The sequence below is a fragment of the Mus musculus genome, chromosome 2 (genome assembly GCF_000001635.26).
Source record: "Mus musculus strain C57BL/6J chromosome 2, GRCm38.p6 C57BL/6J".
Classification (NCBI taxonomy): Eukaryota; Metazoa; Chordata; class Mammalia; order Rodentia; family Muridae; genus Mus; species Mus musculus.
Genome location: NC_000068.7, coordinates 136,702,841 through 136,729,268, shown reverse-complemented (window position 1 = coordinate 136,729,268; position 26,428 = coordinate 136,702,841). Strand labels below are relative to the sequence as shown.

At 41.0% G+C, this 26,428-nt stretch overlaps 1 protein-coding gene and 1 long non-coding RNA gene across 9 annotated transcripts in view; one reads left to right on the top strand and one right to left on the bottom strand.

Annotated features, from left to right (window-relative positions):
• Positions 1-15,830, bottom strand: part of Snap25 (synaptosomal-associated protein 25) — a 68,990-nt gene extending 53,160 nt beyond the window's left edge. For 4 of the 7 annotated variants that reach the window (NR_149318.1, NM_001291056.1, NM_011428.3 and 1 more), the window contains exon 1: positions 15,669-15,819. The gene's annotated coding sequence lies outside the window, so the exon portion shown is untranslated. Of the gene's footprint in view, positions 1-15,485; positions 15,627-15,668 lie in introns of those variants that run through there. The other 3 variants (XM_017316761.2, XM_017316760.2, NM_001355254.1) reach the window with 3 other exon arrangements.
• Positions 14,931-26,428, top strand: part of Gm32659 — a 186,579-nt gene continuing 175,081 nt past the window's right edge. For both annotated transcript variants that reach the window (XR_375013.3, XR_375014.4), the window contains exon 1: positions 14,931-15,396. This is a non-coding gene — a long non-coding RNA (predicted gene, 32659). The remainder of the gene's footprint in view (positions 15,397-26,428) is intronic.

Sequence of the window (26,428 nt, the reverse complement as noted above, 5' to 3'; positions counted from 1 at the left end):
CAACTCTGGCAGTCAGGTGGAGCTGGCCTGCAAACATCAAAATCACACAGCTGAGAAGGCCGGCAGCTGAAAAAGCTTTGCAAGGTCTCTTTCCGTGCACTTGCACTGAGGTTGCACAAAATATCTCGGAACTAGCTGTAGAGGACCACTGAAGGAGGGAAAACGGATGTCTGATGAATTCCCCATGTCTTCTTGGAACCTCAGTTTTCCTGCCTGTAAATGAAAATCCACGTTTCCACTGCACTTGGCCAGGATGAGTATAGGAGTGACTGTATACTTAGTACACTTGGCTTAGGGTCTTGCTACAGCCGAAAATTGCCATTTCCTTTAAAAGTGATTCTCCAACTTTTACACCAGTATTTGTAGCCACCAAGTCCACTGTGTACTTTCAAATGGTGGCTAATGTCAGGCATGGAGGCATTTTCTTATAACAAGGAGGCTGAAGTGGGCTGCCTGAGCCTACCAGTTTGAGGACTGCTTGGGCAATATAGCAATACTCCATAAATAAATAAATAAATAAATAAATAAATAAATAAATACCTAGGATCAGTGTTCCCTTGTTTACTCTGTTCTTGTTTGGATTTTCTTCAGAATACTTCCATTACTCGAATGTCATTTATATGTTTGTGACTTTCACATATGGTCATGAGCAGAGGTAGTGGTGTTCTTGCTAATGACAGTTACATATATGGCTAGGTTCACGTCCATTATAGTAGTACTAGAGAGTTGTTAACACCTGATGATGGATCTGTAATGATGTGAGTGCTCGAATATTATACTCATCTGGAGATGTTTGTGACAACACTGATGTAAACACAGTTTACACAGTTTACATCAATAAAATATAGAACATATTAATTAACAGTGATAAGAAGTGACCATGCCATGTGATCATGCTGTTCACTGTAGTATACTTTATACCATTATTTTAGAGTGTGCTACCATTTATGAAAAATACTTACCAAAACAATATTCTGTGGCATGGGAATAACCCAGTGGTCGAGTACTTATTTATCTAACATCTATGAAGTCTTGTGTGGTTAATTCCTAATACCATACAAAACAACCAACATGTAACAATAACAATCCCTGTTGCCTCCGGAAGTTGTCTAATCCATTTCATGTATCTCAGGTCTCTAAGTTACATGAAGAATACTCTTAGAATGGCTGACCTCCCATTGAAGTGAACAAGCAGGGCTAGGCAAGGTTGGGCTTTGGCTGAAATCTCTAGACTAGAATCTCCACCCAACTTGGGATGGGGTTTACAATGGCTGCTGCTGGGGCTTGAAGGTGCCTCCTAGAAGGAATCTCAGCTGTACCCTTTTAAAGCTCAGGGACATGTGCATTTCAGTGCATAGATGCTGAGAAAGTGACACCCACTAGGAGCCTAACTGACGGGTAAATGAATGGCTGAGATGCCAATATGCCAACACTGGAGATAGCTTCTGGGAAACTTGGGATATCGGGCCATTACTATTTGCAAAATTGTAGCATCTTGTTGACAGTCACCTGTCTCCCTCATCACACACCATTTCTGTGCATTCTGCTAGCCTCTCCTGCTATTTGTTCCTTGCAAATGCTGCAAGCCTTAGGGTTTTCTCAGTTTCAGGGGGAGCCTGCTTTCTTACAAAGGTGGGTGCCCTAACCCATGCATGGTACTCTCACTTTCCTGCTCCCCCTCCTTCTGCTTTGCACGTATTGGATACTTTCTCCCGAGGAAGTTCCAGCTAGAATGGGCCTCAGCAGGGGTCACCCTGCCCAATAATGACTACTGCGCACCTTCTTTCAAATTCCCATCTAATTCTTTCCTCACCTGACAGCACTTCTAAGACCACTTCCCAGATAAATTGCAGGTATTCACAACCTTCAAGTAGGCTCTGCTTCCGGATGGACCCAGGGTGACATTGCATTTCAACTAAATAAAGAAGCCTTATGATTTGACTTTGGGATGGTGCAGGGCCTGAAAAAGTAGGGCATCTATCCAGGGTTTAATCTTCAGGGGTCTACAATCAGATGATGTCCAAATTGAGTCTAAAATTTGCGCAGCCATAAATTGGAGCACATTGGAATATGCCTGGCTAGGCATCCTTGTGAGCCAGCTGCTCCTTGCTACTCTACGGACTGATTAAGGTGAGGGCTTCCAAGCAGTTGCCTGGCTTGTTTTCCATGCAGCAGCAGCAGCAGCAGCAGGAACACAGTTGAAAAGCCTTTAGGGTTTTTTTCTGGCACCTCCTCCCTCAGGTTCCCTTTGCTGGTGTTTGCAGGAAAGAGGACTGGCTGATAATTGTCTCTAGCATTATAGGTGGTTCTTATAATTAGAGGAGAAATCAGGGTTTTCTTGCTTGAGTATGAGACATGTCTGGAGAGACAGAGAAAAACCTTCATATAAAATTGCCTTTACCAAGGCAGGTTTAAGTAAAATTTCTCAGGCAGACAAAAGAGTAAGATATTTGCGTTTATTTTGCTAGTCCCAAACTAGAGGGCATACTCATCATTAATGTTGGGAGGAAAACATCTTCCTTTTTTCTTCTTCTGAATTTACCTGGTATTTGCTTCTGTGATAGTTCAGCTTCCTTGGAAAGATTGGGTTTATGTTCTAGGTGCCCTTTTGGCTCAAAGGCATTAAATTCTTTTACTTAGGGGCTCCAATTTTGACTGGGAGAGACATTGGAAAGCCTGTGGGGGTAGCATAGGAATTAGCCTTGGGTAAGTTTCCTTAGCTAGCATCTTTGGGACCAGAACCATTTGTCTCCCATGCAAAAGGTTATCCTTAGTATTGCACGTGGACACAGTGACGAGAGGAAGGATAGCCTTGGGACAGACAGGAAAAGCTCCATGCACAGACTGTGGCCAACACAAAACCTCTGACTCATGCTTCCAAGATTGCTGCATATCACTATATACATATGTATGTGTTGTGTGTGAAAATTGGCTTTGATCTTCCTCCTCCCCATAATTCCTCCTTTTATATAGACTCTGTGCTTAGCTATGTGACTTCTTTGCCCATTTGGCCTAGACAGACCATGATTTTCCCCCCACTGGTAGTGCCTCCCTACTCCCTGCCCACCCTCTCTAGCTGTTTTCAAGAACTTTTCAAGATCCACTGTGTCCACGTGCAATACTAAGGATAACCTTTTGCATGGGAGACAAATGGTTCTGGTCCCAAAGATGCTAGCTAAGAGCCAGCAACAACCACCCACTGGGAAGTGAATCCATGCTTCACCACTCAAGGAGGTGCCTTGAAGAGCCAAGTACTTAATGTGCATGCTTAATAAGAGATGGTTGAGGTAGTTTAAGAGCACATTTAGACAGTTAGACAGTTTATCTCTCTCTCTCTCTCTCTCTCTCTCTCTCTCTCTCTCTCTCTCTCTCTCCTCTCTCTCTCTCTCTCTCTTTCGAGACAGGGTTTCTCTGTGCAGCGCTGGCTGTCCTGGAACTCACTCTGTAGACCAGACTGGCCTTGAACTCAGAGGTCCGTCTGCTTCTGTCTCCCGAGTGCTGGGATTAAAGACTTGCACCACCACGCCCAGCTAGTTTCTCTCTTTTATCATCTATGAACCTTTCTTCGTTCCATCATCCAATTAGATGCTAATTCTGAATGTTTATTATCCCACTGGGCCAAAGATGACTCAACTTTACCTTGGTCCCCTCTGGTGACTGAGAAACAAGTTCTAATTAGTAGATAAAGAGATAGGATGCTATCACCCCTTCCTAGTGGTTAAGGAAAATTTGACATAGCTAAAATTATGGTTGGTTGGGGCACATACTTGCATCTTTTCCCACTGGGTCATTCCTGATACTCATATACATCAAAGGCTATAGAAAGAACTGTAAGTATGAAGCTTAGGCTTCACTGTCACCTAGTTTAGTCTTCAATGCAATGCCTTCAGATTTGGTATTAATCTCAGTCCTTTAGCCTGCAGAAGCTATACTTATCCCAACTCATCAGTCAGTATATCTGGGCTCATAATATGGCCATTGTATAAACTTGTTCATAGGTAGAAGGGTAGCAATTAATACCTTAAGATCCTTAGAAATAGCTTGACCAACACTATCCTATCTAAGTGTGGAAAATAGCATCTACCACTTGGTATGTTGCTATAGAGATTAAATACAAAACTGACCACAATAGCTAGGACTATAATTATCACACAGCAGATGCTAATGTGAAGATAACGGGGGCCTTTGAAAACCTTTCCCAGAATAATCTTTTGCCATTCAGGCCTAAATTTGCAGGAATTCTCCCCAAAGTAGACTGAGGATTCACTGCATATGGTATCTTGGGCAACCTTCTCCATGTTTGATAGGGAATTTTGATGTGAATACAATTTTGGAGGTATTTTGCACTTCATTTTTGCATTTATGTTTATTAGCTCATAGAGGATGCTAAATGTTTTAAAGACCTGGTGTTTGCATTTCTTTGATTGTATGTTGTGTGCATGTACAAAAAAAAAGAAAGAAGAAGGAGGAGGAAGAGGAGGAGGAGGAGGAGGAGGAGGAGGAGGAGGAGAAGAAGAAGAAGAAGAAGAAGAAGAAGAAGAAGAAGAAGAAGAAGAAGAAGAAGAAAAGAAAGAAAGCACACATGTCAATCTGATAAAAAGTCTGACCCCACCCCCACATACCGCCATGTAGTGGCAGCAGCAGCAACAACAAAAACCTCTCAGCACAAAGCTGAAAACAAACAGCACCAACAGATGTGGTTTGGTGATGGTTCATTGAACAGCTTGCAGCACATCTCTTTTGCACAGCAAAATATATTTTTCATATTTCCTTTGTTTCCCTCAAGGGCCCTTGAAATCCAATGCATAAAGCAAGAGGGGGTTAGTGTTTATTTAAGTGAAAACTGAGCCTCTTTGGGTATCTAAATCTAATTCTAAGGATCATGAGGCCATTCCCAAAGCAGAGATGCCATCAAAGGCATTTTCAAATCCTTCCCCAAATAGAAAAATCAAATACTCCTGATACATCGTCCCAATTTATCATGTATGCTGTTAAAGTGAAAAAGTAATCTGGTACCATGAGCCATTGACTCTCTAAAAAGAAAACACAATAGAAAAGAAAAGAAGCATATTTTCTTCAAATAACCTTCAATCAAGAACGCAAGCAATACCACTTGGTAAACATTGGCTAATGGAACACAGAGACCTGCCTTCCCCTTTCATAGGGTGGGAGGTAGCAGCAATAGTAATTTCTTAAGGCCTCATGACATCCACTTGGCATTCATAGTAGCCACCTCTTTTTCTTTACATAGAATCAGTTTAGTTTAGGTGAGTTGTTCAAGGTTGCACAGCTATTATGGTTGGGGTAGTGTGCAACCTCTGCCTCTTTGTTCAGTGCTCAATGAACTCATCTGAACGTTAGCTGTCTCTGGTCACTCATACCATCATATGCACCTGACTTAGCCTGGAAGACTGTGCTCTTGGAGGTTTGCTGACTCACTGGCAGCATGCAGTCTATTACAGTAGTGGTTCTCAACCTGTGGGGTGAGGGGGTAAAAAAAAAAAAACCCTTTCACAGGGTCGCATATCAGATATCCGGAATATCAGATATTTACATTGTGATTCAGAACAGTAGCAAAACTACAGTTATGAAGTAGCAATGAAAGAATTTCATGGTTGGGCGTGGGGGGGTCATCACAACATGAGGAACTGCACTAAAGGGTTGCAGCATTAGAAAGGCTGAGAACTACTGTGTTTAGAAAGCCTCAATGAATTATATGTAAATGTTGAAAACTCATGGGTAGAAAGAAAAAAAAAATGTGGACTTTATAGTCAGAGAGACAAGAGCTCCAAACAGTTTAAATGTTTCCAAGGAGATTATGTGAAATAACCTAAGCAAAAGTTGAGTGTACTATCTAGGGGTCATTTAGCCAATTATTTGTTGTTATTTTCTTTGTGGTCATTCGACTGTTTATATATTCTGTGGAAAGTAGACACAGAGTTACTATCTACTACTTTTTAAAACTTCCTTTATGAGAAAATATGGAGAAAAAGACATACAAAAATCCTTGTTCAGTTGGTGATAAATATTGGTTTTCCTAAGATAAATGAAGCTGATATGCTATGCGTATTTTTGTTCTTCTAACAAAGTGGATGCTGGACGCTGGATGTTAAAGGACATTTTTTGCAGAAAGCCAAATCAAGATGGACAGCACGTATACACCATGCCGATCCTAATGAAGCAGTGTGCGCTTCTGAAGACAAGGGCTGACCAAAGGCACAAATCAATGCCTCAATCTATGTATGGGCAACGATTAAAAATATCATTTGATCCTAATGATTAATATAGACCTTTAAATGTATGCACAAGACACGCTAAACACCTTGGCTTCCTATATGAAAATGGGTTAAATCACTCTTAGGTAATGGCCGTGAATATCTGAATACAGTTCTGCTTTTAAGCAATGCTTTTCTTGAGAATTCTTTATGCTTCATCAGCATTTTAACCCCTGGCTGATAGATGATACAACATCATAGTAGAATAATAAGTTGTTTACCATAGTCTGGTAGCTATTCAAGGTAAGCCAAACACCTCTTTCAGACATAATCTTATCCCAACATTTAGGGTGAATCGACCTGCAGAGCTACAGAACAGTTAGTGTGTTTTCCAGATTGAAATTTCTGGTTGATTCAAGGCAGAACTAGTTACTGGAGTGAAATTCATTTCTCTGAAGAAAAAACAAACAAACAAACAAAAAACATGGTGATATCTTCAGTCACTTGCTTATCCCATTCGATCTGGTGCATGACGGCTACTAAGAAATCAAGAGCTGCTATCTCTGATCTCTAGGGCTTCTATATTCTACTAAGGAAGAAAAAGGTATAGGTAGGTAATTATAAAGTTATGCCATAAACCTTCAAGGGAGGTGGAAATGGGAACATAGTTAACTGATAAACGCAAGTAAAGTCTAAAAGTAGGGGTTGGAAAACTAACCTATATCCTACTTCATTCTCAATCTCTGACTGATGGCCCATAATGGGGCACTTTCAGGGGAGGAAAGTACAAAAATACTGCATTTTCTCTCCTGGTCACCTTGGCTTTTTATTGTTCCAAGCATTTCAGATTGCAGCGTAGTCTTTTTTTGGCCTAAAAGGTAGCAAGATTTTTTTTTTTTTTTTGGTTTTTCGAGACAGGGTTTCTCTGTATAGCCCTCGCTGTCCTGGAACTCACTTTGTAGACCAGGCTGGCCTTGAACTCAGAAATCCGCCTGCCTCTGCCTCCCGAATGCTGGGATTAAAGGCGTGCGCCACCACCGCCCAGCTAATTTTTGGGAAATAGTCAAATCAATTAAGTAGGCCCTACAGACTTTCTAGCTAAGAAGTCTTTTCTCTAAAGAAAAAAAGACAATTAAATAGTTATTGTTCATTTATTGAATGTAGTTACGTTTATATTTGGCAATAGTTGTATCCCATAATCCTTATCAACTTTTTCTACTTATCTACAAAATTCAAGCTTATCACCATTATCACCCGGCGGTAGCAAGATTCTTGATGCTTTACTCTTTCCCCTTGGTAAGAAGTGGTTTACACAGGCAGGTATCCCTATGAAGACGGATGCTGAAATACAAAACTATATTTAAGGGATATATATTGTCTTATGATTGCCATGTAAATGAAGACAAATTTACCCAAAGGCATATCTTAGTTATTTATTTAGTCTAGGTGACAATGTTTCTTAATATATTCATTCATGATAGAGTGGCCTTATTGTAGGTAGGTACTGACTAATACAGAAAACCTTAGGTCAACTGCATCTGTTGAGTTTTTTTTATGTGTGTGCATACACCTGGGTATGCATGGGTGTTCATGAATTCATGTGCTTATATGTCTGGAGGCCAGAAAATAGCCTCAGGAATGTCAGGTGTTTAAGAATAACATCTGCATCATTTGAGGCAGGGTCTTTTCATGTCATGGAGCTCATTATTAAAGATGGACTAGCTGGCCAGCAAGCCCCAGTCCTCCTGTCTCTGTCTTCCCAGCACTAAGACTGTGGGCACGGGCCACCATGCCTTGTTTTTCATGTGGGTTCTGGAGTTTACATTTAGGTCCTTCTGCTTGCAAGACAAACAACCTTACTCACTGCACAATCTTTTTAGCCTCCATGTTCTCTTCTAAGTTGGGTTAAAAGAAAGAGATCCTATTTAAAACATGTTTCCTAAAGTACTTCTGTCGGCATAGGGTATGCTTAGCATGTCATACTGAGAGCAGAGACATTTATTTTATTTACTACTGTGTCTGCAGAACCAGGATAGTGTTTTCTGGCTAATTGGTAGCTTGTTCAGAAAATGTTTGCTGAATGAATGAGTGAATATGTTGCAGTAACGCTAATGATGTTTGAGAAGTTCATGGACAAGTTAGAAAATCCCATTATGTTCAACAATTCTCAAACATAAACCAGGAATATGATTTTGATTTCTAGTAAAGATCTCATGACTTCTCATTAAAATAAAAGGCATCATTCCACAAGACTCCCTCATATGAAACCAGTTCACTGATGTTCTTCCCAGCAGGCTTTCTGGCATTTATCTCACTTTACTTTCTACTTAGCAATAAAAAAAGTCACAGTGTGACTTAAGTATGGCTGGCCATCAAGCAAACGTTTACTAACTACAGGGAATTTAAGAAATGTTTGCTTTGTATTTCCTAGTCAGTATTTTCTGAAGCTGTAAAATAAAAAAAAAGAGAAATATAAACAAAGGATATCAACACCTTGGCCCCAGATTCTCAATGGAAAGGGAATTCAGTCACAGTTTGCCTGTCTCTCAAAGCTCATCTGAGCACATTCTCTGAAACAGAAATGAGGCAGGCGTGCAGGGCTGAACTCTGGCCTCAGGGGGGCACCCGAGAGAGGCTTTCGTTTCCACCCATGCTGCCCAGTATAGGGCAGAAAGCACTGATTGAAGCCATGGAATGTCATCTTCTAAGTTCAAAAATCTAGAACCAGTGTCCTCAGAATAAAATAAGTGAAGGGGAAGCCGAGATTAGAAGCTCAGTTTGTAGAACTTAACACTTTGGGGGGGGGGGGGGGGAATCATCTTGCCCTTGATGTCTAAAAAAACGGGCCTTCCACCTGGAAAGCCAAGAAATGAGTCAGCAGATCGAACAGAATGGTCAATCGTAGGATTATCAGGCCAAAAAGCAGCAAAAGGATCAGATTTATCTCTTCTTGGTTAAACAAGAAGCCATAAACTTAGCAGAGCAGTCATTTAGCATCAATCCCAAGTTGATATCAAAAGTCACTTTCTCTAGACTGACTGAAAAAGGGACATTAATCTTTAAAACAGGATTTTCCCCTATATCTTTTTGGGATACAGACTTGTGTATAACAACCAGTTAACTGTGGTAAAGGATAATGTTTGTGAGTCAGCAGAAAACCAACAAGAAAACAATCAGTGACAATCTTTTCTTGCCTTGTAACAGTTTACCTGGATGAACAAAGCTGGAATCTGAAGTCAACTATAGAGGCAAGGAGTCTTTTCTGAAATAAGAGGATTGATTTTTCTGTCTCTGTCTCTGTCTCTGTCTCTGTCCCTGTCCCTGTCTCTGCCCCTCTCCCCCTCCCCCTCTCCCTTTCCCTCTCTCCCTCTCCCCCTCCCTCTCTTTCGCTCCCTTTCCCTCTCCCCCTCTCCCTCTGCCTCTCCCTCTCCCTCTCCGATATAACCCAGAGCCTCACATATGGTAAGCAGGTGCTGGACCACTGTACCTTCAACCATGTGCGATCATTTTTTGTTTACACTGTATCATATGATTCAGGTCATATAGAAATATGACTTTTTAAAATACTTAGCAGTTCAGAAATTCTGCAGAGGTATTTTTTCTCTCTTATAAATGGCAGACGGAGAGCAGAAGTTAGAAAATAAAAGCCAACAAACTGCTTTAAGTAAGACACAGGAGATGAGAAAAGTAGAATCTTGAAGCGAAAATTCAAACCTAATTTATTTTTTACAAGGAATTTAAAATGTTTGGGAAAGCTGCAGGACATAGTATATACTAGATGACCAAGGATCTGAATAAGGAGGGCAGACATTCAAGGCAGTGATGATGTTGAACAGAGCTTTGAAGCAAAAGGCAGGATTTCTTGCCTGACTAGAAAGATGATATCAAATAATTTGGGGCAGAGGGAATACAAAAAAAGACTAAGAAAGGGATATGATACTGAGGACACATGAATTCTAAGATCTGTGACTGCAGGTTGACAGCAGAAGCATTGCTGAGACAACAGGATCCAAAAGCCTTTCTTCTGAGGCCCACACACGTCGCTGAGGCCTTTCAGCTGCGTCAGAATAGCAGCAATACTGACCAACACTGTCTGTGGATGAGGAGACCAAGTTTTACAGTGCCCTGGTGGGTTATTAGGAGACTGATTCTGAAAACAGGAAATTATAAGCAGTTGCTTCAGGAGAGCTGTGAGCATGCCTCGATTCTCAAACCAGGAGGGAAAGATGGGGGAAAAAATCACGTGCAGAGGCCTGCAGTATAGTTTAGGGGATGAGTGCTTGCTTAGCATGCTTAATGCTCTGGGTCCAATCCTGTCTGTCTATCTATCATCTGTCTATCTGTCTATCTGTCTATCTGTCTATCTATCTATCTATCTATCTATCTATCTATCTATCTATCTATCTAGCATCTATCTACCTATCAATGTATATTCACTGTGATTCATTTGACCAGCAAGAAAAGTGATGATACAAAAAGCAACCAAGTACATTCAGCTAGCACCCTGGTCTCTGGAGTCAGACTGACTACAATTATTCCCGTTCAGCTCTCTGATATGTCATTTAGCTCTTGGCTCTATCTCAGCCACTTCACCTGTAAAACTGAAATGATTTACTACAAAGTCATTACCAACACTTGGTGAACTAGCAGCAGAGATAGCTCAGGCCATCTCACACCTGGCCCCCCACAAAGTACTTCGGATTAGTCTTTGCCTTAGGCATCTCTGTCCTTTAAAATCGAATTCATGGCTTACTAAATGCTATTGTATTGTATCAGACACATGACTGTAGTTTACATAGTTCATTTAAAATCAGAATTCACTTGAACTTTTTCAGGGGAAAAGTATAGCTAGCGATCTTGGTGAAGATAATAATGTAAAAAAAAAAAAAACAACACAGCTATTGTTACAGCAATGACAGCAATTCTGAAGTCTCTTTCCTTTTATAGGACTAATTTCTTTGAAACAGTTTCCCCACTCACCATGTCTTGCTTTCTTGACACTGTGATTCACATCTTCCTTTTCTCTTACCTGAGAAAGGTCCTCTGGACCCAGCTTGACAACCTCCTCCTAAAGTTTCAATGACATTCCCTTCCCCCAACTTCCCATGAGCTGGGAGGTCACACATTACCACATCACATTTCTTCTGCCAGTGATTTGGTAAATAGCGAAAGGGGGAAATCACGTTGTGTTTCTGACAGAAGGCAAGTAATCAAATCTATGCTTGTAACCTCCATTCCTTCCTCTGCAGTGATGATGCTGTTGGCTATTTTGGTTTAGTATTTCTATCAGTATTTAGAATTTTGACATTTTACTATGGGAGTGGCAACTACAAGGTTAAAAAACAGAAATGTGTGTAGTTTAGACTTCAATCCAGCTCTAGGATATAGGGAACCAAGAAGAATCAGCCTGCTTAGTTGGAAAAGAAATGTGTTCTGTTATTTACCTCTGCTTACCCCAGCTTTATAAAATGTTACCACCACGCTCCATTTTTAGGCACTGGTTCAATTTGTCATGCAGTATGTAACACATTGTGAAAAACCGACCCCTTCCTGCCCCAATTCAGTGCATTTGCCAATGTGGAATATTCAGAGAGAGGGAGAGACCGTTCTACACTATGTTTATTATTCAAATGTACATCCTAGGATCTCTGATCACCTGGTTTCTGACCTGCCTTTTAATTTCCCTAGCATGTATTCATCTCAGATAGTTTGTTCTAGTTAAATATGGAACACCGAAACTGCAATTCACTTATGGGGGAGGACTATATGTCCATATAGGTGCGAATATCTTGGAGAGAGATGGTAAGTGATGTTTAACTACAGGACTTTTTTTTTTTTAAATGAATCACCCTTGATGATAGTGATGTGTTTCCCTTTAATACTGGGGATTAAACTACTCTGTTAATTTTGGGGTGTTAGCCAGAACCTCGTTGCTTTGCTAGTTATATTACTCAGAAATCAATTTTAGAGTAAAATATCTAATTCTAAGATTGCCATTCAAAACATTCCATAGGGGGCTCTAATTCCATTCTAGAAAACCCTATACAAGCTTTCAACTGTCTCCAAATGGCTAGACATTTGCAGGATTCACTGAAGAAAGATAGCCTGGCTTACATAACTTGAAGTTGTTTACTTAGCAGGCCGTTCTAATTTCTTTTCAACCTTTCCAGGCTAGCTCAAGACCTATGTCTACTTTGATTTTGCCCTGTCTGAAACCCTATCCTTACCACCGCTCACATTTACTTACAAATGAATTACTTACAATCTCATAATTTTTCCTTGTTTTATTGGTTTTTAACTTTGGATTTGTGTGATAAGTTTTATTACTTATTATTTCTATTAAGATTACTAGATTCTAAACTTACTGAGGTCAAAAACCATATAACCATGAAATGTTATATCCCCTGTGGGGTTGATTTATGTATCTGGTGCTTTCTGACTGATCAATATCTTCCTATTAGGTTGGTGCCTGCTGGCAAGGGATGACATTGCAGAATGTATCCAGTGCTGAGGCCAAACCCATTATTTTTCCTGCTTTTCTAGTACTGTAACGCAATCTCATAATGTAAGAAGCATTGCTTATTGATAGTGCATCATTTAAAAGTCAGGATTTTCTTTTGTTTCCTCCTTCAATCTCTTTATTACATTGTTTTTATTTCTACAATGGTCAAAGCCAACAGTTCTCCTGAAGGCCAGCTGCTATGCAGTTGCTAGGCGTCATTGGAGGAGAAATCAATTGTTCAGCTGATAACCTTTACTGCAGGGTTAACTTTAGAGTTTAGGAATATCATCTAACAAATTAAGGGACAGCTTGCCTTAGAGCTGTGAAAGCTTTATAAAGTAAAGGTTAAATTATCAATTCTAGGGATATTGCACCATGAAAAGATTGTAGAAATTGTACATTATTTTGTGCTGAGAATGCTAAATGTGGAAAACAACAATAAACAAACAAGCAGGTTCCATCCCACCATCTGCAGGAATGTTTCCTGGATTCTCCATATGCCTCTCTGCTCCCACCTCCTTCATCACATTGTCCTGGATTTTTAAAACGAAGAAAAACCATCTTATTATTTTTCCTTCTGAAGATTTTCCATGACAAAAATGTTAAATCTACGTCACAGGTACATTTCTTTTTATTTTCTCAGCTAACTTTCCTATATATTCAGCTATATAAATACTCATATTGCCTCTTTTTCCCACCTCGGCACCTTAGCCAGCTTTACTGCAATGCTATGCCCCCTTCCTTCATCTTCCACTATCCAGCAAACCTAGCAGTAATTACTAACGTTCAAGCACATAATTCAGGCAGCATTAGGCTTTGCATTTGACGCAACTGCGCAGAACTGTCTGGATTTGCACTATAACAGCAAAGCATTTAAATAAGACTCCTCCCCATACTCCCCCCCCCCTCCACCTCCCATCAATGAAACGTAGTTGTTTATTATATCTGAAGATTTCAGAGTTATAAACTCCCATGCAGCTAAATAATCTGGAATGAATTTCCACTGAGATCAACTTACATCTACACACAATAATATGCCAGCATATACATACATGGAAACACATGATTTTTATAAAGAGAACCCACAAATAAATAGCTGGGGATAAAATAACTCTTTTTAATAGAGAATTTTAGTATCTTTGGGAGACAGATGATTGGAGTTATAACTAAATGAACACAATTCAAGACCTTTGGGAGGAGGTCTTTAAAAGGGTTCATGCTAGCATGTCTTTAATGCATTATATACATCCTTATATATGAAGCTGTTATTCTCATTTAACAACTGTGGAAAGCATATCATTTTAGTCTTGATACATTCATGACAATTATGAGACTCTAAATCAAACAGATATTTATCATCATGACAATTTTTGCTCATGCGGAGTCTCTAAGCCTCAGAGAAGAAAATAGTTATCATGACCTCAGCAAAATCCTGCAGTGCCATAATAGAAATTGCAGTGAATCTTGGGGGTCAGATTCCTGCTTCAGCCGATTCATAACCCTGAAGGACATGTTTAACTTCTCCCAAGGATGACCATTCTTAACGTCAACATCTACAGCAATCAATCTGCCATATCCAATGTTAATATGAAATGCACTAACTCCAAAACCACAGCCAAAGATATTGAAATTTTTCTTTTGGCTGTGTATGCTTGTTTCTACCTAGTTTTAAGAATAAAGGAAAAGTGACAAAGGGATTTATTCCAGAAACTAGTTCAGATAACCCATATTAAAAAAAAACACAGGGAAGGAACTGTCCTATAAATAGATAGTACTAGCATCATCTTATAAGCCCACTGGAGCCCACCTAATATCAACGGATATATCTACCCTGTGTTAAATACAAAAAATTACAGTATATATGTCGTAATGGAGGATAAGTGACCGTTTTTAAAAGTATGGTTTTGTTTTGTTTTGTTGTTTTGTTTTTGTCTAAACCAAGGCACAGGAAGAAATACAGAAGGCTTCTACAAGTAGTCTGCTTTTTCTTGAAGCTACGTGGGAAGTGAGGAAGAGAGCAGGCAATTGTCTGTAAATAAATCCCTGCTGACAGGATTTATTCTTCTGTCTTTCTTTTAATCTACTATGCGAGCTCTATTAAGACTTTCTATAAGACCTGGATCTCAGAGAGAAAATTTGGCCTCTAGTCCCAGCCAGGCATCTCTGCAGCAGGTAATGCGGCGCTGCAGCCGGATCGCTGTCCGCGGTGCTGAAAGGTCAGGGCGCCGACGCGGGCGCCGAGCACTCCTGTCCAGGGTGCTGAGCTCCCGCCATCGCACCCCCACTAGTCTAGCCCACCGCACCAAACCTCCAGAGCTCTCCCACTTTGCAGCACATGCTCGCCTGTAGCTGACTTGGGGCAGGCGGCATAAATCAAGTCTGTGGGGCATGGAGGCTGCTGCCGCTGCCGCTGCCGCAGCTCAGCTTGCCCAGGGAGGGAACTGCCCCCCTTCTCCTTTCGCCTCCCCAGCGCCCACACCCTGCCTTCTCATCTCCCTTGGGTAGCAGTGCCCTAAACACTACAGTCATAATCATAGGGTTGGAACGAACTACAAGATCGTGTTTTGCTTTTAAATTTTAGACTACAGGTAGAAAAAAAACCCCACAATCCTAATAACCTAAACATATCTCAAAACTGCATCGCAAGATGGAAGAGGGTCCCACGGCTGCTTCAAAAGAGTAAGTTATTATTCTGTACACATCCTCGCTATTTCTTCCCACCACTCCATCTGTAGTGTCCCCATTCACTCCTTCTCCAAACAGCTCACCTCGAAAATACTTTTATGCAGCCCCAGGCGAGAGTCTAGGTAGATATGCACACAGGGAATACCGCACCCTAAGTGCACCAATACTTGTATTTACCCAGGCTCACTTGGGCTGCCAGCTGCAGTCCCTTCTGTGTATGCAGCCATACAGGGCTAGGACCTGGATCGGGGGAGGGGGCTCTTTACCTTGTCTTCTCCGGAGGATGCTGTCCGCTGATCCCTGCAGGTAGCAAGAGTGGAGGAGCCGCCGGGTAGGGAGGGAAGGAAAGACAGCTCCAGACCTCCCCGAGGTTTCTTCTTCAATGCAACGTGAGCTCTGCCCTCATCAAAGATGGCCGTTCCTTTGACGTCAGCAGCTTTTAATAGCCGGCTCCTCGAGGGGCGGGGAGGAAGTGTGATGGGGGAGGGCGGAGGGAGGAAGGTGGCTGGGGGCGGTAGGGGAGGAGCCGGGAGGTGCGGAGCGCTTGACTCAGCTCCCTGAGCGCTTTGCAGCAACCCTTTTTATTTCAATCTTTTATAAACACCCAAATGGAGCGATTCTTTTGACTCCATTTTAGCACCGTCTTGGGAAATACATATTTCTTGCGACTGTTTTCCTGATGGCCTATGCGTTTGCTTACGTGTGCATGCATATGTGAATATATGTATGTAAATACGTGTGTTTGGAATGTATATACAATTATAATAATGTAAACATATACATATTTATATGTAAAACGTTCCCCTGATGATTTGTCTTTGGTTGAGTCACAGACACGAGAGGAAGGTAAAGGAATAGAAGGGTAATGATGTGAGGGATTGGCATAGATTTCTGTTGTGATTTATTTTCTCCAGAGAAGAGGGTCCGAAGAGGCATTCCCCTCAGCTCTCGCTCTCACCAGCTCCTTTCGTGACCAGGTTACTCACATTGCTATTTTTATGAAAATTATTGTATTAAAGCAGCATTGCAGGTTTAGAGTTCTCATTTAATCATGGCCAGTTTGGGAAAGGCTCACACTTTCTTTTAAAGTACGTCAGAGCAATTATCACCGAGATAACACCTGAGTTGGGGAAAGGGAGAGGGAAGCTAGTTAGCCCTATTAGCTTGGGTTTGCAGGGCTAGGGCTTTGAGTTGCGAGTTGTTTGCCCGGGGCTTATAGATGACTCTGTGGCGGGTTGAATTTGCAGTCTGGGCCTAGAGCGGTATTCGGGTTTCTTAGAACGTGTCCAGACATCCGGGGGTGGGGGTGGGGGGAAGGTGGCTAGGACAGTACTGAAATCTGGAGGGTCACTCATTGCACAAGCACTTTCAGTGGCCGACCCTCTGAACCTCTGGGTCTGGTATGAGCAAGAATGTCTACTTCTGCTGGTTCAGATGAAAGATTAGAAGTAATAACCACACAATATAATCCTGTCTTTGCTTGTCGTGCGTCAGGAGCAGTCAGGAGCTGGGTAGGGCAGGCGGCGATATGCAAATAGTTCGGTGGTGCAGCCTCTAGATGATTCACAGGTGTTGGGGAGGTTGTCCGGGTTCTAGGCAGGGAGGGAGAGCTGGGGAGCGCGTGGGAGGTGGGGGACCTCGTCTCAGGAACTGTTTGTACTTTTCCGCGGAGGATGCGATTAGAAGTCGTGCCTCGCAATCTTAAAACTTGATGGCCTCTTGGGCGATGGAAAATCCTTTTCTCTTAGAAACACACACGCGCACACACACACACACACACACACACACACACACACACACACACACTTAAAACTGGATCTGAAAAGCAACGCGTAAACGCCCCCCGCCCCGGTCTCGATAACACACACACACACACACACACACACACACACACACACACACACCACGCTTGCTGGTTTTAAAGGCAAGCTTAGGTAATAAAGCTTTTAATTGTAGGCGAAGACAGACGGGGAGCTGAGGGAGGAGGGGGTTGGGTGGATGTACATAGGAGAGGAGCAGAATTTCCTTTTTCTAACAGATACCAAGATCCAAAGGATATTTTGAAATCTTAATGTTTGCGATGATGATGGTGTTTGGGTTTTGATTAAAACCGGATTCCTGAAATATTGCTGCTGCAATTTGCTTACTGAGTTATTCAACATTTAAATTTTTGTACGACAGAAAAAAATATGCTTGGCCCTCACTAGGCTGCCATTCCAGCTCATATTTTCATTATAATAAAGCTCGCAGGAATAGGCTTAAGAATGTAATATTTTTCAGTTATGATATGACTTGGGAAAAAAAAGGCAGCATGCAGAGTTGGCAGAGACAGACAAACTACCCTACAAGAAGGAGAAAGAAAATATGTATAGGGCCCTCCAACTAGAAATCATTCAGGCAGAAAGTTTGTGAAAGAATGGGGGCAGGGGATTTCCCCCCCCCCCCTTTTTTTTTTAAGTACGTCATTGAGGGAGCCTCATTCTGCAGGCAAAAGTGATGTGGCAAGCACCGGAGAGAAGAGCTTGGTGTTCTGAATCTTTAGCTGAAGATTCCTCACACTGACAACTTCAGAAATTACAGAGAGGAAGACAGAGTCGCACTGACTCATGGAGCCACAGAAAATACCAACAGCCCCTCTGAAAGAGGTGACAGCATTATTCATATCTGTATGCTCCTTCACAAAATGATGATAAGAGGTTCTCTATGCTTGGGAATCACTAAGATCTAATCTAAGATACCCTGGAAATGTAAAAGCTTTTCCTGTGTAGCAAGATAGTCCCTAATATACTTTGAATATCGTATTGTTTCTATTGTTTCATTAAAATAAAGCAGAACAAACAAAAACTCCCGTGGTGATGATTGACAGTCCCCGGCCAGCAGATTTATGTTATTCTGGGTTTACAATGACTTGGCCCATACAGAGAAGCAAGGTGAAGACAATTTTGCCCCGAAATGATTTAGCTGTGTCTGAGTCCCCTCTACAAAGATCCAGTATGTGTAGTTCCTGATGCCAAGGAACTCACTGCTGTGATTAATGGGTATGTATGGTATGCTAATGCAGTCTCTGAAAGCTCTTTGGTATACCATGCCCCCAAGCATTCTAATTTGCAATGGTTATTCTTGGAATACAAAGTTCAAGATTCATAGCCAAGTGGGAGGCTAAGGCAAGGGCTTCATTGTGAGTTCAAGGCCAGCCTGGGCTATACAGTAAGTTTGAAGCTAGCCTGGGCTTTATAGTAAGACCTTGTTCCAAAATGCCAAAATGTAAATGAATAAATACATGGATAAATATAAATTCAGAAAACAAGAGAAAAAAAAAACCTCCAAAGATTGTTAGTTGGCTTGACAATTACAATTTCATAAAAGTATGTTTTTGTTATTTGTGTTGTTTGACAATTTCATGCATTCATATATTGTATTCTGATTATTCTCTCTTCCACCTTCTCATCATCTTTGTAATTCCCTCTTCTTCCATATTCCTACCACTCTCTTTCTTGGCTCACAACTATGGGTTTTGTTTTGGGGCCCATTTAGTTTCCCTGGGGACTATCTGTGTAATCACTGAATTGGAAGTGTTCAGTGGAGCCTGATAAGGTCATCGGTGAGTACACAACTGAAGGAGATGGATGCTCTCTCCATTCCCTGAGCCTGAGGGTAGCAAACAGTGCAGAAGTGAGTGACAGGGCTCCGGATCCCTCCTCCATCCATACCTGACAGTTCACAGGCTCATTTCGTTTGCAGACATAGTGCATGTGTCAATAGCTGTTGCGAGCTGATGATTCTGATGGCTCTTTCTTGCTCCATAGATGGTATTTTATAACCCTTCATATCTTCTGGCTTTTCTAGTCCTTCTATTCCCACTTCCCCAGTGTTCTCTGAGCCTTAGAGGGGATGGTAAAAGTATATTCTTTAGGGCTGAACACTCATTTGCCATTTATTCCCATAATAGTAATGAGTATCTGCATTCCCTGTCATGTACTAAAAGGTGAGGCTTTCCTAAACAAGGATGCCAATGATGTTTGTCTTAACATATTTAGAAGTTATTTTTTACTGTATCAGTTTTGCAAAATACTGTATGAATTTTCAAAAGTCACCTCTGAAGTAGTTTAGAAGTACCCAGCTTGTAAATGCTTGTTAACATTCTCCTTTGGGATATACCCGGCACCCTCAAATAATCCAAAATCTTTGAAGGACACAAGACTTGGGAAAAAGAGCACATCTTTAATAGATGAGCCACTTTACTTCCTTGGCTTCCTTTCCACATGACTTGTTTACGCTGTTCTCTAGGTATGTTTTTGTAGCTGTCCCCAATCCCTAACCAGTACCCACACACAATTGCTCTTGGAAGGATGAAATGTTCTAGGTCTAAATTTCAAAGCTACCATTGTTCCACAAAGCCATGAAACAGGGACATCGCTTGTGAGAGATCCAGGAACATGAGTTGTTTCTGATTTACTATGTCAAGAAAAAAAAAAAAAAAAGACTATCCACCTATAGTTTTCAGTAATACTTTGTTCTTTACTAAGTGTTCTGTAATGGATGATGATTGCCCACAACTGAGGGCTGGGTGTTCCCACACTCCCCTTCTTTAATTTATCAAAATCATAGCCTTGATTTTCCTAGTTAGTATACAAAGTATGGGTCTCACTATATCACATTCATCTATATGTGTAATTATTCTTTGTTTTCAACCAATCCCTCTCTTCATTATGTTCTCCCATGATCTTCCCCTGACACCCCCATCTGCTTAATTTTCTTCCTCTACTTAGTTTCACTTTCTGTTTTCCTATTACATGTGCTTCATTACTTTTTCTATTACCTGCTCCACCTCCCTTAAGAGTTCTTCCTCTCCTCTCATGATTCCCTCTCTAGAGTCCTCTTTCTTTCTCTCTATTCAACACACACACACACACACACACACACACACACACACACACACACCTTTAAAATAAGAGTCCGCAGAAGAGAAAAACTTGTAGTATTAGTCTTTTCATAAGTTGCAGGCTAGGCTCTTTTTATACATGAATCATGCATTCTAAAGTATCTCCAATGCTGAATGTGCTCATGGCCAGGTAGAGAAGAAGAGCTTTGTAACAATTAAGGATGGAGGGAAGGAGAAATGGTAGCCTAGTTGAACATACCAATTGCAAACAACATCATAGTTACCCTTTATGAAGTCTTTCAAGAATCATATTATATGTCTGTTATCTTGTGTGCACTAGTCTCAAGAGAATGATGTAGAACTATGTCTGGTTTGGGGAATTATTGGTTAAATACTAGAATTCCATCATTGTGACAGGACATCATGCCTCTAAGCATTGACATGAAATTGCTTAATAACATAGAGGTTGACTCTTCATTAGATAACAGCTAGATATGTAGCGCTTATTTGCTCTAGGCCTAAGCTTATTCATTTATATTAGTCTATTCAACAAGTCAAAAATTAATACTTGGCATTGTGCTTGGTATTGTAATGCATTGAGGCTAGGTTAAAATAAAGGAGACAGTTGAGAGCAAGGTCATGGCTAGTAAGTACAGAGCTGGAATTTGAATTCAAGGATTTGAGTTCATAATCATACCCTTCCAGTTCCATTAAACTTATCTCCTCTCCCAGCAGCTGATCTTCATCTACCTCAATATAGCTGTGTATGGCTTTTCTCATTAGTAGCATCAGAGGGCATGAGGCTATGAAGCATTGGTTGGGTTGGAACAACAAGGTCAGATGGGGCACTTACAAATGAAGGACTGTTTATGTAAATAGAAGAAACATGTTCAGAGAAGAGTCCAGAATAAGATAGGATAGAAAGGAGGAAATTATGGGAGTATCAGAAAGAAGCCCCCTTCTCAGAGTCTGCTTAAAACCTTTTTCAGTCCAGAATCAAGAACTCCAACACAATTAATAATAGTCATTTGCTTAAGGCAGTCTCCTTTCCTAGATACAGACCTACAGTTGTCTAGAATTCGTGCCAAAAGCCCAATGTATAATAAAAGACATGTCCTAAAACTCTTGTGTAATCCTAGTGGCTTTGGTTTTATTTTACTAGATTATAATTTTATCAAAGTCACTGCTGGAGATATCTTATAATCTCATTCATTAAAAAGAGAGATAAAAGGAACAGAAACGTTTCTCAGCCACCCTTTGGGCTATAACTTGAGAGCTACCAAAGTGATGTATATCTACTGCTAAGACAATTTCAAATCTCCCCTGAGAAACCACACCTAAACCTTTGTATGTATTATTCTTTCCCTAAAAGCCCTTCTACATTAATGTCTTAACGTCTATATTTTACCTTTATGTTTTGAATTGGATATTTTATTTACATTTCAAATGTTATCCCCTTTCCAGGGTTTCCTCTCTGCAGATTCTCCATCCTGTCCCTCCTTACCCTGTTTATATGAGGATGCTTCCCCACCCACTCACCCACTCCAGCCTCACCACCCTAGCATTTCTCTCCACTGGGGCATCAAGCCTTCACACCCCTCCCATTGATGCCAGATAAAGCCCCTTCAGCTCCTCCAGTCTTTGCCCTAACTCCTCTGTTGGGGTGCCTGTGCTCAGTTTGATGGTTGGCATCTGAATTGGTTGGGATCTGGCAGAGCCTCTCAGGAGACAGCTATATCAGGCTCCTGTCAGCAAGCACTTCTTGGCATCACTAATAGTGTCTGGGTTTGGTGTCTGCATGTGGGATGGATCCTAAGGTGGGGCAGACTCTGAATGGCTTTTTCTTCAGTCTCTGCTCCACTCTTTGTCCCTGTATCTCCTTTAGACAGGAGCAATTCTGAGTTAAAATTTTGGAGATGGATGGGTGACCCCATCCCTCAACTGAGGTGCCATGCCTAACCTCTGGATATGTTCTGTACATGTTCTCCCTCCCCTTTGTAGGGTATTTCAGCTAATGTCATCCCTGTAGGATCCTGGGAGAACCTCACTTTCCTGGAACCTGGGACTTTCTGTTTGCTACCCCCAGTTCCCCAGCCCTCACTTCTACTCATTTCTGTTCAATTTTCTGTACATCTCCTCCATCTCCTCCCATATCTGATACTTCCCCTCCTTTTCCCTTCCGTCTCTTCTCTTTCTCCCAAGCCCCTCGCATCTTCTACTTCTCTTGATTATTTTGTTCCCCCTTCTAAGTAGGGCGGAAGCATCCATTCTTTGGTCTTCCTTCCTCTTGAGCTTCATGTGGTCCATGAGTTGTATCATAGGTATTCCACACTCTTTGCCTAATATCCACTTATCAGTAATTACATACCATGTACGTTCTTTTGTGACTGAGTTACCTCACTCAGGATGATATTTTCTAGATCCATCCATTTGCCTGCGAATTTAGTTTCACTGTGTCTCTGTTTATTTTCTGTTTACATGATCTGTCCATTGATAAGAGTGAGGTGTTGAAGTCTCCCACTATTATTGTGTGAAGTGCAAGATGTGATTAGAACTTTAGAAAAGTTACTTTTATGAATGTAGGTGCTCTTGCATTTGGAGCATAGATATTCAGAATTGAGAGTTCATTTTGGTAGTTTTTTTTCCTTTGATGAATATGAAGTGTATTTCCTTATCGTTTTTTATAACTTTGGTTAAAAGTTGATTTTATTTGATATTAGAATGACTACTCCAGCTTGTTTCTTGGAACCATTTGCATGGAAAACTGTTTTCCAGCATTTTACTCTGAGTTATTGACTGTCTTTGTTACTGAGGTGTGTTTCCTGTATGCAACAAAATGCTGGGTTCTGTTTATGTGACCAATCTGTTAGTCTATGTCTTTTTATTGGGGAATTGAGTCCACTCATGTTAAGAGATATTAAGGAATAGTGACTGTTGCTTCTTGTTATTTTGTTGTTAGAGGTAGAATTATGACTGTGTGGCTATCTTTTTTTGGGTTTGTTGAAAGAAGATTACTTTCTTTCTTTTTCTAGGGTATAGTTTCCCTCCTTGTGTTAGAGTTTTCCATCCAATATCCTTTGTAGGTTTGGATTTGTGGAAAGATATTGTGTAAATTTGGTTTTGTCATAGAATATCTTGGTTTCTCCATCTATGGTAATTGTGAGTTTTGTTGGGTATAGTAGCCTGGGCTGGCATTTGTGTTCTTTTAGGGTTTGTATGACATCTGCCTAGGATCTTCTAGTTTTCATAGTCTCTGGTGAGAAGTCTGGTGTAATTCTGATATGTCTGCCTTTATATGTTACTTGACCTTTTTCCCTTACTGCTTTTAGTATTCTTTCTTTGTTTTGTGTATTTGGTGTTTTATTATGTGACTGGAGGAATTTCTTTTCTGGTCCAAACGATTTGGACCAGAAGGCTTCTTGTATGTTTATGAGCATCTCTTTCCTTAGGTTAGGGAAGTTTTCTTCTATAATTTTGTTGAAGATATTTACTGGCCTTTTAAGTTGGAAATCTTCACTCTCTTCTATACCTATTATTCTTAGGTTTGGTCTTCTTATTGTGTCCTGGATTTCCTGGGTGTTTTGGGTTAGGAGCTTTTTGGATTTTTGCATTTTCTTTGATTGCTGTGTCAATGTTTTCTATGGTTTCTTCTGCACCTGAGATTCTCTCTTCTATCTCTTGTATTCTGTTGGTGATGGCTGCATCTAAGACTTCCTGGGTTTTCTAACTCCAGGGTTGTCTCCGTTTGTGATTTCTTTATTGTTTCTATTTCCACTTTTAGATCCTGGAGAGTTTTGTTCAATTCCTTCACCTGTTTGGTTGTGTTTTCCTGTGATTCTTTAAGGGATTTTTATGTTTCCTCTTTAAGGGCTCTGGCTGTTTACCTGTGTTTTCTTGTAGTTCTTTAAGGAAGTTATTTATGTCCTTCTTAAAGTCCTCTATCATCATCATGAGATGTGATTTTAAATCAGAGTCTTGATTTTTTGGTGTGCTGGGGTATCCAGGACTTGCTGTGGTGGAAGAACTGGATTCTGATGATGCCAAGTAGCCTTGTTTTTTTGTTGCTTATGTTCTTGCCCTTGCTTCTCACCATCTGGTTCTCTCTGGTGTTAGCTGGTCTTGCTGTTTTTGACTGTGACTTTTTTGTACTGTAAGCTTGTGTGTCAGCACTCCTGGGAGATCAGTTCTCTCCAGGAGGAATTTGGATATGGAGAGCTGTGACACAGTGTCAGCTCCAGGGCATAGACAAAAACCGGAAAGATCCTGTCCCCAGTTGTTCCTTGGTTCCTGTGTCCTGATGGCTCTGGGAGGGTCCCTCTGGGGCCAGGGATTTGAGCAGAATTAGTGGTCTCACCTGTGCTCTAAGGCATGCCAGCACTCTTGAGAGACCAGCTCTCTCCCAGTGGGATTTAGGTATGGAGAGCTATGGCACAGGATCAGCTCTGGGCGCAGATGGAAATGGGAAGGATCCTGTCCTAGGCTTCTCCTTGGTTCCTGTATCTTGAGAGCTCTGGGTGGGTCTCTCTTGGGCCAGGTATTTGAGCAGACTTGGCTCTCTCCCTTCGGGATTTGGGTTTGGAGAGCTGTGGCACAAGGTCAGCTCCAGGTGCAGATGGAATAAAATCTACATTTAATATGTAGTCTTTTAGCTAATTATGACTCTTCTCTGAGAGCCTCAAACCCATGTTTTCTGCTGTTTTGTTCTTTCCCTGGGCATTTTTCTATTTTAATAAAGCCTGACTCTGCTTCATACTGGTTCATCCTGAAGTTCTCTGTGTAGAAGGATCTGTGTGCCAAGGATCTGACTATTCCTGAGTAGTGGTCTCTAAAAGACTAAAGGGATGTCCATGGATGCTGAATGCAACAAGTGGAACCATGCCTTCATCCCTGCAACTACTAACATAAAGTATAACTAAGATGGATTCCTAGTACCTGAACAAGAATGAAAGCAAACAATACTCAAAGTATACTTACTAAAAGCCATAGCGGAACAATATGAACCAGTAGTTTTGAAAGGGACCAATTAACTTTTAAATCAATACTGATGTTGAGTGCTAGGAATCAGGGTAGAGATCAGATTGGTACAGGATGAAGTGAATGATTCAGGTTATATCTGGGAAGGGAATCAGCTTATCTGGTACAATTCCACTGATACTTCAGTTAAGCTTTGTGTTCTAACAGGTTCTAGCTAAGCAATCTTCACTCTCGATTACAGAAGCTTGCATCAATAACCTCTTGGCCATTTCCAGTATATTTTCTGCCTTGCTGGCTTTGGGTCTATGGAATCCTGTACTCCTCTCACCAGTTTTCAGAGGTCTCTTTATTGGGTGCCTCTTTTTTTTTTCTTTCGTCTTTGTTGGCCTCTCAACTTCCATAGCAGATGGATTGAAATGGCAAAATAGTGGTCCCCTGCAGTCTAATCTGGACATTTCCCCGAGTCCCACACAAGCCCCTGAGAGCTCCATATGTCAATGGAACTCATTTTAAGTCCCCCCCACAGAAGCTTTGTAGGCTAAGCCAAAGAATAAAGTATATAAATAAACAACCCCCCCCCACCAAACCAAACCAAACCAAACCAAACCAAACAAAAACCCACAAACACTAAAAGCATTCATTTATACAGTTTTGTCCAAGCTTCAAAGCATTGTCATGACATAGTCTTTGGTTTATTCTGATGAAAATTCCTTGAGGTATATGTACTAGTAATAAATACTTTACTACATAGAGATCTTACACTACACAGCTGATTGACAGTAGAGCAGGAACTGGTACAGAAATCTTCCTACTATACATGCTGTATCAGATAGTACAGAATATTGATGACCCTTCCAAAGTTCTGGACTGATCGTGGTACATAAAGAAACTCAGTATCGCATTTTCTTATTGAAGGTTGCTTTCAAAAGTCTAACTTATGTCCTTGAGTTTAACAATCATTGTACATACACACATTTATTTTCATATTCCCAGATGCATTTACCCTGATAAGTTTCAAAGTCATTTTTCTAGCTTATTTTTAGGCACTTTTATCTAGGAGGGATTAAGAGTACCTCATACTAAACTGTGAGTTAACAACTGAATTCCATTGAATGGGTAACAGAAACAAAGCACAGCAAAAGAGAAAATAAACATATATGGGCAAGGATT